Source organism: Leguminivora glycinivorella, chromosome Z, assembly GCF_023078275.1.
Source record: "Leguminivora glycinivorella isolate SPB_JAAS2020 chromosome Z, LegGlyc_1.1, whole genome shotgun sequence".
Taxonomy (NCBI): domain Eukaryota; kingdom Metazoa; phylum Arthropoda; class Insecta; order Lepidoptera; family Tortricidae; genus Leguminivora; species Leguminivora glycinivorella.
The window spans coordinates 53,719,292-53,731,088 of NC_062998.1; positions in this window are offsets into that span (position 1 = coordinate 53,719,292).

An 11,797-nucleotide genomic window follows, 5' to 3' on the forward strand; every position below is an offset into this window, starting at 1 on the left:
TGTCAATATTCAGTGGGGCTAATACCTAAATATTGTATGTTACAGTATATGACGTTAAATAATCCGGCAAGAATCCGCGGTATCATTGAGTTTTGTGCTAGATTCGAATCCGCAAAGGTTTAAACTGGTCTAAACTGGTTGAAACCGGGTTCTATAAAGCGGCTTACGGGATTCTAAGTTGTGGTTATTGAGCTAGTATTTGTGAGTTTCTGCGGCTGGTTCTGTGTTTAAATTTTTGAACTAAAACGTTCCTTTTGAGGCCAGAGAATTGCGTCTAAGTCTAGAGATCCACGCAGGGCCGAAGTCAGTGCGCAAACACAAAATAATAGTAAGTTGATAATTATCCTTCATGAATTTTATAACACTCCATTCTTTTTAGGGTTCCGTACCAAAAAGGTACACAAGGAACCCTTATGGCGCCGCTCTGTCTATCTGACTGTCTGTCTCTCTGTCACATTATTAAATATCTCGAGAACTACTTATGCTATCGCTTTGAAATTTTTAATACTTATGAACATTGTTAACCTCTACAAATGGAAAGTATTTTTTTTTAATTTATTAATATTCATTGCAGAAAATGGCCAAAACGAAAGGGAGGCAAACTGAAAATTTCAAGTAACTAGGTCAAGTGGGGTATCGTTAGAAAGAACTCAAACTGTACATATCAAAACTATTTTTTATAATTTTTTGGATGTGGAAAAAACATGTTTTTAGAAGGAAAATGTAAAAAACATACCGCCCCCCCCCTTATCTCTGAAGTTTACCAACATAAATTTATGAAATTTTCAGCAAACATGGCTATTATAATGAATATTACAGAAAAAATAAAATCGTACACGTATCTTGAAAACTTTTTTTTTAATTAATAAAAAACCTTTCAGATTTACATTTCCAAGTACCTGTATTTTTTAACAAAATAACAATCAAATTACCTGCTTTCAAATAGAGGCAAAATGGTTAAAATCGGTTCACGCAATAAACAATTATTCCATAAAAATCATGGGGGGGGGGGGATTTTGTAACAGAAGAGCGATAGGCAGAGCTACGATACGCTTGCAAAGCGTACAGTCACCGGCATAAATAAGTGATGAATTTTGTATCTATCGTTTGACGATTTCGTATGACATTTCAGACATGACGTTAAAGTGACAAGGTACAGAAATCATCACTTCTTTATGCCGGTGACTGTACAATTGTGACGTTGTCTAGGTAAACTAAGTTTTAAAACGGGCGTAGTTCACAAGTAGGTCCTATCATGTCCGTTGTACGGACGTGTACGGTATTCTTCCACAATACCTAAAGTTTTGAAAGAAAGAAGCGGCGCAGACAAGTTCCAAGTTGCAGTGGCTAGTGGTGGGACGGTGTCGATGTGTTACGTAAGTTATCGATAGTCGATGATCAATTGATCAGATAGTTAGTCTGTCGAAATCAGATTCCCTGTGGGAGCGTAGGTTCGTATCCTACCGACTGCGCCATGTAAAATATGAATAGAGTAAACACACTTAAGCTTTTAAGACTGAATAATTATTCATCTACCACAACACAAGAAATTATATATGATAGAGACAATAGGCATTTAAGAGACTTAATTGGTAAATCGTAGGATCAAAGCTCCAGTCCTCACGATACAGGCTAGACCTAGTGTGAGGGCTACTGTTTGTTCTAAGAAGCTCTTGTATATTTCTATTGTTTGTTTTTCTATTATTAACTTAGGCTTTATGTAATGCAGATTTGGAAAATAAATGTATTGTATTGTATTTGTGTTGCACGGAAGAATGTGGTTAGAATCAGATGACGTTAAATGTTCATGCTAGTGTTAGTCTGCGTTTTCACATTATCCGATCCGATATCGGATGTAGGACTGATATCCCATACATTTAAGCCGCCATCTTTGATTTTTACCTTTGAAATCCTTTCCACATCCGATATCGGATTGGATAATGTGAAAACGCACTTACGTTAAAATTGTGGAGCAAGCGAGTAAAACATAAGTTGTTTCTGGTTCTGGTCCATCTTTGGTAATTGCGAGAATAGTTATTTGATATACAAGGAGGCAAAGTTGTATTTTAACGCCGAGTGTGGAATTGAAAAACGAGCAAGTGAAAGGATTCTATAGTTGAACCACGAGCGAAGCGAGTGGTTCGAGAATAGAATCCTGAACTTGCGAGTTTTTTAACACACGAGAAGTAAAATACATTTGCACCCGAGTGTAACACAAAACTTTTCCCCTCAAAATGGCGAGGAAACTACAACGCAAAAAATGCGTTTATCACTGTTTCCAGTAGTTCCACAGGTGGTAAATCATCTTTATTACTAGATTCACCTACTTTTATCAATTTTAAAGCAGTTAATTTAACTTTATTCAAGGTCAAATTACTTTACACACTATTGGATAAAATGCGTTTTTACCCGCTGGTATTGAAGGACAAAACACGTGTTTCCGAGCTAGTGAGAGGAAAAGCTAATTTCAAATACATGCACAATTTAAAGGAAGAGGAAACAACGCCATCTGACCCTAGAGCACAACTTGCCTTGTCGCGCGCGAGTCCATACATCAAGCGCGACAACAAGTATGAACTCGCGCGCGAGAAGACAAGCTGTGCTAATAGGGTCTGACACCCTCTTCTGTATACATACCTAAATCATAAAGTAAATTATATTCTGTTCTTACATCTACTCAAAACACAATTTATGAAACATTATAATTAGGTAAGTAAATAGAAGTTCTGAGTCTAGACTAATGTCATCTCATAACGATAAGAAGAATTTTCCAGATAATTTGACAGTAAAAATACATACGTAATTTCCTGTATTCTCAAACGGGGTAGGCAGAGCACACAAAGTTGCTCAAGTTTCAGTGCCATTTTGTTGGTGTTGAAAGAAAATTAAATTGTGATGTTGCAGTGAGTCCATCGCACCCGGTAAGTGCGTTTTCACATTATCCGATCCGACTTCGGATGTAGGACCGATACCCTATAGGTACATTAAGGACGCCATCTTTGATTTTTCCCTTTGAAATCCTTCCGACATCCGATATCGGATCGGGTAATGTGAAAACGCACTAAGGGGGTGTAAAAATTCTTAACCCGTCACCACACGCTACAGAAAAAATAAGTAGATTATAAAGCTTATAATTACGTTTATCGATATGCAAGTGACCACTGCGCCCCCTCCCTATCTATGAAACTTTGATCGCTTCGCCTCATTACCAGTTTTTTCGAGTGAATTCTTCAGCAGGCTTGCCAGTGATTTTCTCGACGCTTTGCGGACTCCGTACCAACTTACAAATGCATCCACAAAACTTACTCTTACTCCTTAACACAAACTAAATAAAGACTAATTTAGAGTTTTTAGAATATTAAGAAGCGCAAAAGTAAAAGAATGGGAGCGCCTCACGCGATTGTAGTGTTCCAACTGTACAAAGTTGTATTTGCGGGTGGTTAAAACGAAACTAATTCACTTTGGTTATTTCTTTGTTCCGGTTTGCGATTGAAGCGCCATACGGAGCTGCATTGTGTAAGTTTGTAAATTTACGATGAAACTCAACGATTTTTGTTATGGTCATTTTGATGATAATAGGCTTCGATCCATAATTTTTATTGATATAATTAGATAGTAATATCTTCTTTCCGATCTGATTTGTTTAGGGGTAGAATCTTCGGAAATATTGAAATGTTCAAGTACGACGAACGAAATATTATATAAGTAGCAAGGATTTTTATATAGGATTTACATACTTCATACTAAGAATTGTACCGTGATTTTTTAGCGCCACCTATTAAATTACTACACTGATGGATGACGAATACATTTTTTTAGATGTGTATTGACGTGATACATATTTCAGGTCTTATTTATCGGAAAACATCGTTGTTTGGGTTATTGTTCACTGTTTCCCTCATATATTACGATTCGCTAGTCGTCATATAATGTGGCTGGTCCCGATATATTTGTTTTACTAAACCACTGGACACTAATGAAGCGATCTATGCGTATGTATATGACTTATATACCCGTACATATATCCTCAAATTAATCAGCTACACAATGCGAGCAAACCCGGTGAGCAAACACTAGTGTACCAATTAGGCTGTTGGATTAGCCAATATTGTTTGTTGCACAATAGGAGCCCAATCTGAATGTGGATAGGGTAAAGATGTGAGACGCAGACGCGACATGACCCTATACAAAACACGGTATAACACGAGAAAACCGAAATATTTTACCACGAATTTCTGAGGCAAAGAAAAAAGATAAAATTTTATATGACGTGAGGCCAAATTCGCCAAAACTTTTATAACGTATTCTATCAAAAAAGGAAGTTCGAAACGAGTGGCGATAAATTAAAATACGACCGAAGGGAGTGTTTTAAATCGACACGAGTTACGATCCTTTTCGCACGTGTTTTGTACGACGTTTTCCAGTACGTGTTTTCGTACGACGTTTTCCCAGTACAGATGGCCTATCCACTCGAAGTTTCGACCTGACTCACGAAACAAAAAGTGACGCACTTCTACTTTGCACTAGTGCGTAAAAAAAAGCACCATCAGGGAATCGATTTTTGAATTTCGAACGCACAAATTCGCCGGTTAGGTCGAATGTCTGTAGAAAACGAGGTAATGCTATTTTTGAAAAAGGACGGCTAGTAATTTTAAAACTAGTGGTAATGACCACTCGTTTTCGATTCTGTTAGTAGAATTTAAATCGCTAGTAGTGGAGATATTATTGAACGAATTTCACGAAATCGAAAGGCCGAGATTCAAAAATCGACCCCCTGTAGGTACTAAAATAGTTATTTTATTTGATATACAAGGGTGCAAAGATGTATTTTAACGCATAGTGTGGAATAGGAAAACACGCAAGTGAAAGGATCCTATATTTGAACCACGAGCGGAGCGAGTGGTTCGAGAATATAATCCTACTTGGTGAGTTTTTCAACACACTAGAAGTAAAATACATTTGCACCCGCGTGTATCACAAAACTTTTCCCTTCACTATAGCGAGAAAAGTACAACGCAAAAAACGCGTTTATAACGCTTCCAGCAGTTCCACAGGCGGTAAATCATTTTCAGCACTAGATTTACTCACTTTTTTCAATTTTAAAGCAGAAAAAATTACCTATATTCAAGGTCAAATTACTTTATCCACTAGTCGATAAAGTGCGTTTTTACCCAATGGCTTTAAAGGATAAAGCACGTGTTTCCGAGCTAGTGAGGTTAAAAATATTTGCCCAGTGGCGTAGCGAGGGGGGGCCGGGGGGGCCATGGCCCCGGGCGGCACATGACAGGGGGCGGCAAAATCGGCAATTAAAAATTATAACATAACATAGAGACAGAGTCGCAGCATAAGTGTTCCTTTGTACCTTTTTGTTACGGAACCCTACTAATAAAAGAAAAATTAAATTATGAGACCAACATTTTTCAAATCGCTGTTTTGTGCTGGCGCTGTACTATTATATATTCTGTGCTGGCGCCGAATCAACGCCGAATACACCACGGCTGCGAGGGACGCGGGGCGGGGGCGCGAACGGCCGCACGCTGCCGAGTTTCCACGAACTATAGGCGAATGTTCGAAGAACTATGGCGAAAGAGCTTAAGCGGCAGCTATATTACACGATAAAACACCTTATCTTCATACAGTTAAGCCTTACTTTGTAATGAATGGAGTTTTATATTTTTGTACTTACGACACATGAGTACTTGAGTTGAGCAAACAAAATTCGTCATTTTGTTCCGAAGTTTCGATTTTAAAAACTGCAATTTTTACTTCTTAGAGTTCTTAGTGCTAATTTTAACTATAAAACTCCCGTGAGACTCATACATATTTAAAAATATTTTAAGCGGGTTACTCACGTATTAAGTCGATATAGCGTTCGACATGTTTCGGTTCAATTTCGAGAACCTTTCTCAAGAGTAGCGACACCCCGCCTTTACATGTCGAGAGCGCGACGCATACTGCGGGCGCTTGCTCGGTGCGCGCGGCTGCTGAGGACAGGCGCAGGGGGGGTCGGCGGCGCGGGCGACGTCACCGTGGCGAGATCGGAGCTCGGGCTCTCGACATGTAAAGGCGGGGTGTCGCTACTCTTGAGAAAGGTTCTCGAAATTGAACCGAAACATGTCGAACGCTATATCGTCTTAGTGCTAAGTTTAATTTATAATAGGAAAATATTACATTTGATCTGTGGATTGATATTCAATTCACTTATTGTCAAATTGAGTAAGTGTCTATTTTAAGCATTTTTAGGGTTCCGTAGTTAACTAGGAACCCTTATAGTTTCGCCATTTCTGTCTGTCCGTCCGTCCGTCCGTCCGTCCGTCCGCGGATAATCTCAGTAACCGTTAGCACTAGAAAGCTGAAATTAGGTACCAATATGTACATGTACATCAATCACGCCAACAAAGTGCAAAAATAAAAAATGGAAAAAAATGTTTTATTAGGGTACCCCCCCTACATGTAAAGTGGGGGCTGATATTTTTTTTCATTCCAACCCCACATGTGATACATTGTTGGATAGGTATTTAAAAATGAATAAGGGTTTACTGAGATCGTTTTTTGATAATATTAATATTTTCGGAAATAATCGCTCCTAAAGGAAAAAAAGTGCGTCTCCCCCTCTAACTTTAGAACCAGATGTTTAAAAAATATGAAAAAAATCACAAAAATAGAACTTTATAAAGACTTTCTAGGAAAATTATTTTGAACTTGATAGGTTTAGTAGTTTTTGAGAAAAATACGGAAAACTACGGAACCCTACACTGAGCGTGGCCCGACACGCTCTTGGCCGGTTTTTGAATATGAATTGAATGTTGAATAGTTTTGTTCCATGTTTGAAATATTTCTCGTATGTTATGTGCGTAAGTAAACAATAATACTTTAGCTTAGTGGTAAGGCCACTGAGTAATATTAGACGGTCAACCAAATTTTAGCACTAAAAAAATCGGCTAAGTGCGAGTCGGACTCGCCTACCGAGGTATCCTACAAACTTTCAATAGTTGAATCATCAAATGGTATTCATATAACTGTACAAAAGTACAAACTTGACTAAATCCCTCAAGACTCAATTCCCACATAAGTAATATTTTAATATACAATTTTATTGTTAGACAAGACAAAGAAAATCACGATTCGACTTAAATAGTTTACGACATGTAAGGACGCTCCTGAAGCGACCTCATTATGTCAGGAAAAACGTGATGTAGGAAATGAGCGTTCAACGTACAGCGATATCTTTCGGCAAATTAAGTAAACTAATGTGTGCGAGATAGTATGGACGATGATTTTTATGGGATAATTGTTTATTGTGTGAACCGATTTTAACCATTTTTCCTCTCTTTGAAAGCAAACACTTTCATTTTTATTCTGTAAAAAATACAGGTACAATAAACACCCGCAAGAGTGTTCAAATTGAAAATGTAAATCTGGAAGGATTTTTTTATAAAGTAAAAAAAAAGTTCACATTTTTTTCCAAAAACAGTTTTTTTCCACAATAAAAAAAATATGAAAAAAAAAGTTCTGATATGTATAGTTTGAGTTCTTTCTAACGATAACCCACACAGATTTAGATATTCAGTAGATGAAGTAAATAGCACCATTTGTATGGGAACCAAGCGTGCCGACTTTTTAGCTGTCACTGAGACGTCACGGTCGGCATTTAGTGATGGGAAAACCTAAACGATTCAAAGACACCAATGCCCCTCCGCCCCGCAACAATGCAGCCGTCTCTCTCGTACACATAGATTTTATATCTGTGGGCTCGCTCGCTCACTCCCCGCTCCCCTGCAAACTATCCCAAAAATCGAGTAGTATGACAAAAAGATTCAAAGAGGGAGCTCACGCTCACGTCACGCTATTAAGCGGTTTCATTCTGTCCACGCTTTTGGATACCTTCGCGTAATATTAATATCAAGTAAGTATTTTAAATATATTTGTTGACATTTTATAGAAACAAGAAAGATTGTTACCATTGAAACGCATAGTAAGAGACATAATCAATTCAGATAACCTAAAAATCGCAAATCGATTAACATGAATGGTATCGATTTTCTGACAGACGAATGATTTTCAACGGAGTGATTGAATAATTTTTGAATGAAATTTCAGAAATACATTTATTTAGTCGAAAAGCGGTTTTATCTTATACTTTTCCTATATGTTTACAGTATAGGTTAGGTACCTATACAGTATCAGTTTTAACTTTGTAAGCAAGCAGAATCATATTTAACTTTTTGTAGGCTATGGAAACAGCAAAGTCTCAAAAGAAAACCAGGGAAGACATTTTTGAAGCCAAAAGAAAAGCTAGCCGAATACGTCATGAAAAACCAATTTTTCCTTCCCGTGGCTGCAATCCATTTTTCTTTTACGACCGGATCATGTGGGAAACTATAAGAAAGAGTGTTTTTAAACGTTATACTTATGTTGTATATGATTAAAATTATAATATTTTCACCACACCAACTGATAATAGTACATTGTGCAACAAGGGGAGGAAGTTGAATAATACTAACGAGAGTAAGTTAAATCGCGACGGCTTGTCGGAGCGATTTAAAGACTCGAGTTAGTAATATTCATTCATACTCCCCGAGTTACACACAATGTTTTTCATCACACTCGCAATGTAAAAAATATGTAAATAGATGTAAAAAACTTAAGTATGGTACAAGAAATTTCATTATTCCCTTGGGAGAACGATTTTTCTATAACTCACGCTCCGCCTGCATACAATAGCACATTTAAAGTGCGGGTGTGATGAAAAAACTCTTGATTATTTGAAAACGGATAGCAAAAATTTCATTTTATCCACAAGAGTGCAAAGTATTTAAAAAAAAATGTAACTTGATGTCATAAGCTAGCTGGTAGAATTTACTAATATGTAAATGATAATTTTGAATCATACATATTGAATAAATTGATGGATTTTATTTAAGTAATTTGATATTTCATAGTGAGTAATTCGATTCAATTCGTGTTGGTGTAGTGAAAAATAATTGTGTTTTACTCGGTGGCAAAGTTTGTTCAACCTTCGTGCCTTGAAACCCTCACAACGCTCAAGATTCCACTTCTCGAACCACCACTTCGCGGTTTAATATTGGAATGTTTCGCTTGCTCGAGTATCAATATTGGCACGTGCGGTTAAACAACAACTTTGCTCCTTGTAAAACAAATACGTAACTATTTTATTAAAATTAGAACACGAGTATATTTTTATTAATAACTACTAAATTGTGTTTTGTAATAGACAATAGTGTTTATCATTCGTCTGTTCGATTATCGATTACAAACGATTATTGATATTTATTGTAGAACGAACAACACTAGTCGCTAAATTTGACGGACGAATGAGAAATGGGCTGTACTACGAAGTCGAAGCGATACGCGAGAGTATCGCTAGTCTCATATTCATCATATCTTTAACACACATGGTCGATCAAACGCTTAAAGCAAACGCAGCAATGCAATGTAAACGCCGGTTTGTAACGTAATTCTATAGTTACTTAGGTACATCCTTGGACGCATAAATAAAAATACGGAAAAAATGATTAAAAATGAATTCACGCACAATATTATTTAAAAATTACTTACGTGTGATGGGAAATATGTTTTTGTTTTTGTGCGCTGGAAATATTTGGGCTGGTGCAGTTAATTATCATGCAATGAGGCATTTTGTATTTTTTTTCTTACGTGCGGCTGCAACAGCTGACGTATGTGGACTGTCATTAGAAATGGCCATCTCAGTGGCTGCCACTGAGTTCGGACACGCGAAGTAGATACATTTGCTTCTTCTAGTGTATATTCATTTCTGTGATAACCCACTTGCCCTAGTAAATTTGAAATTTGTAGTCTTCCTCCCTTTTATTTTGACCATTTTCTGTATTTACATTAAAAAAAATATACTTTCAATTCAATCTCTACAAGATTAACGATTTTCATAAGTATTGCAAATTTAAAAGCGATAGCATAAGTAGATCTCGAGATATTAAATAATGTGACAGACAGACAGACAGACGGACAGAGTCGCACCATAAGGGCCTTTTATTTGTACCTTTTGGTAAGGAACCCTAAAAAGGCGCGAAATTTAAATTTTCTATGGGAATTTAACCTTCGCCCCTATATTTTCAATATTTTTTTGAAGTGTCAGGATATGGTTCGTCGATGATTCCGCCAACGCCAAGGTTTAGGAAGGCACGCGTTTCAAGAAATTAATAACTAGCCGCTGAGCCCTCTACTTTTCAAATTTGCCGTTTTTTTTAGTACCAAGATTTGGTTGACCGTCTTCTTTAGTAGGAACTAGGAACAAAAGACAAAAGCTATTGGTTTGGATTACCTCAGAAAGGAAAAACGGATCCCTATAGGATCACTCGTGCGTCTTTCTGTCCATCTGTCACAGCCAATTTTCTCCAAAACTACTGAACCGATTAACTTGAAATTTAGCACACGTATGTCCTGTGACCCAAAGACGGACAAGCAATTTAAATTAAGAAAATTTAATTGTATTGTAGGGGTCACTTTTAGTTGATAAAAATGAAAATTAAAAATTAAAGTTTTTCAAACTATATTGTGTTACATTTTATCAAATGAAAGAACTTAAAATATTTTCTCAAATAATTTTTAGTCAAGTAATTTTCAAGTAATTTAATAAAATAGGTAAAAAATGCACAAAAAAAATACACGAGATAGCCTTCAATCTATGGATTACACAGGAAAGCCTATTATAAATCTACAGTCAAGCGTAAGTCAGACTTAAAAGAAAAAAAAAACTCAAATTTCACTCTCTGCCGCTGAAAGGAGTTACCAAATCTCTTGAAGTCTACCTAAATTAATTTCCGTTTCGTTTTTTAGAAATTGTTCAGAATATCCATTATTCTCAAAAATTATTTAAGTGCCTTCAAAAAACGAGGCGCTTAAGCCCTTCTTGTGGTGTACGGAGCCCTTACAACCATAGCATAACTCGCACTTATAATGACCAAATCAGAGGACCAAATAATCTAGATATGTTGATCCAGGGGCGGCATATCGGCAAAATTGGTGATCGGCCCCGGGCGGCAACCACAGACGCTACGCGGCTGTATTTGCCTATCTTCAAAAAACTTTACCTACCCAATCTAATTCCAAATGATATTGTCAGTTCTGTGCAAATTTATTCGTGCACCGATACAGAGGCTGGTGCCCGCGGCTGCAAACACTCCGATACGTCCGTCGTGGCCTCGTGTATGTATTTATGTACATATATACATACCTACATACATACAATCACGCGTGTATCCCATAAAAGGCACAGAGTACATGAAAATAGGTACCTTTCACAAGTTTCATTGCCACTCTTGGTAATTAAGGGGTTGAAAGAAAACGAAATTGTGACATTGCAGAGACAGGTTGCCAGCTTGTCGCCTACTTTTTTTTTAAATTATAAGTAGACGGGCTTATTCTTGGCCACAGACTAGCCAAAGGCACAGACGTGGCCTATAATGGAGTGAGCTCGCCCAGAAGAAGCCTGTTCACTCTTGATTTGAAGGTTGCCGGCTGCGCCACAATTTTACCCAATATCCCACAGTCGACTTCTACGAACCCACTGGAAGAATGGGGATGGTGAAATTCTTTACCCGTCACCACACGGGCGAATCAATATGAATCACACGTGAATAATTTGCTTTTCTTACTGCTTAGTCGAATCGAAAAGCACCCACAGAATCCTCTAAATACAACATTTTTGTAGTTAAAACGTCCGATTAATCCGTTAAACTTAAATTGAGTAGGCCGCTAGCGGCCGCTGTCGAGGTCAAAAATGGTCACTCTACTATGA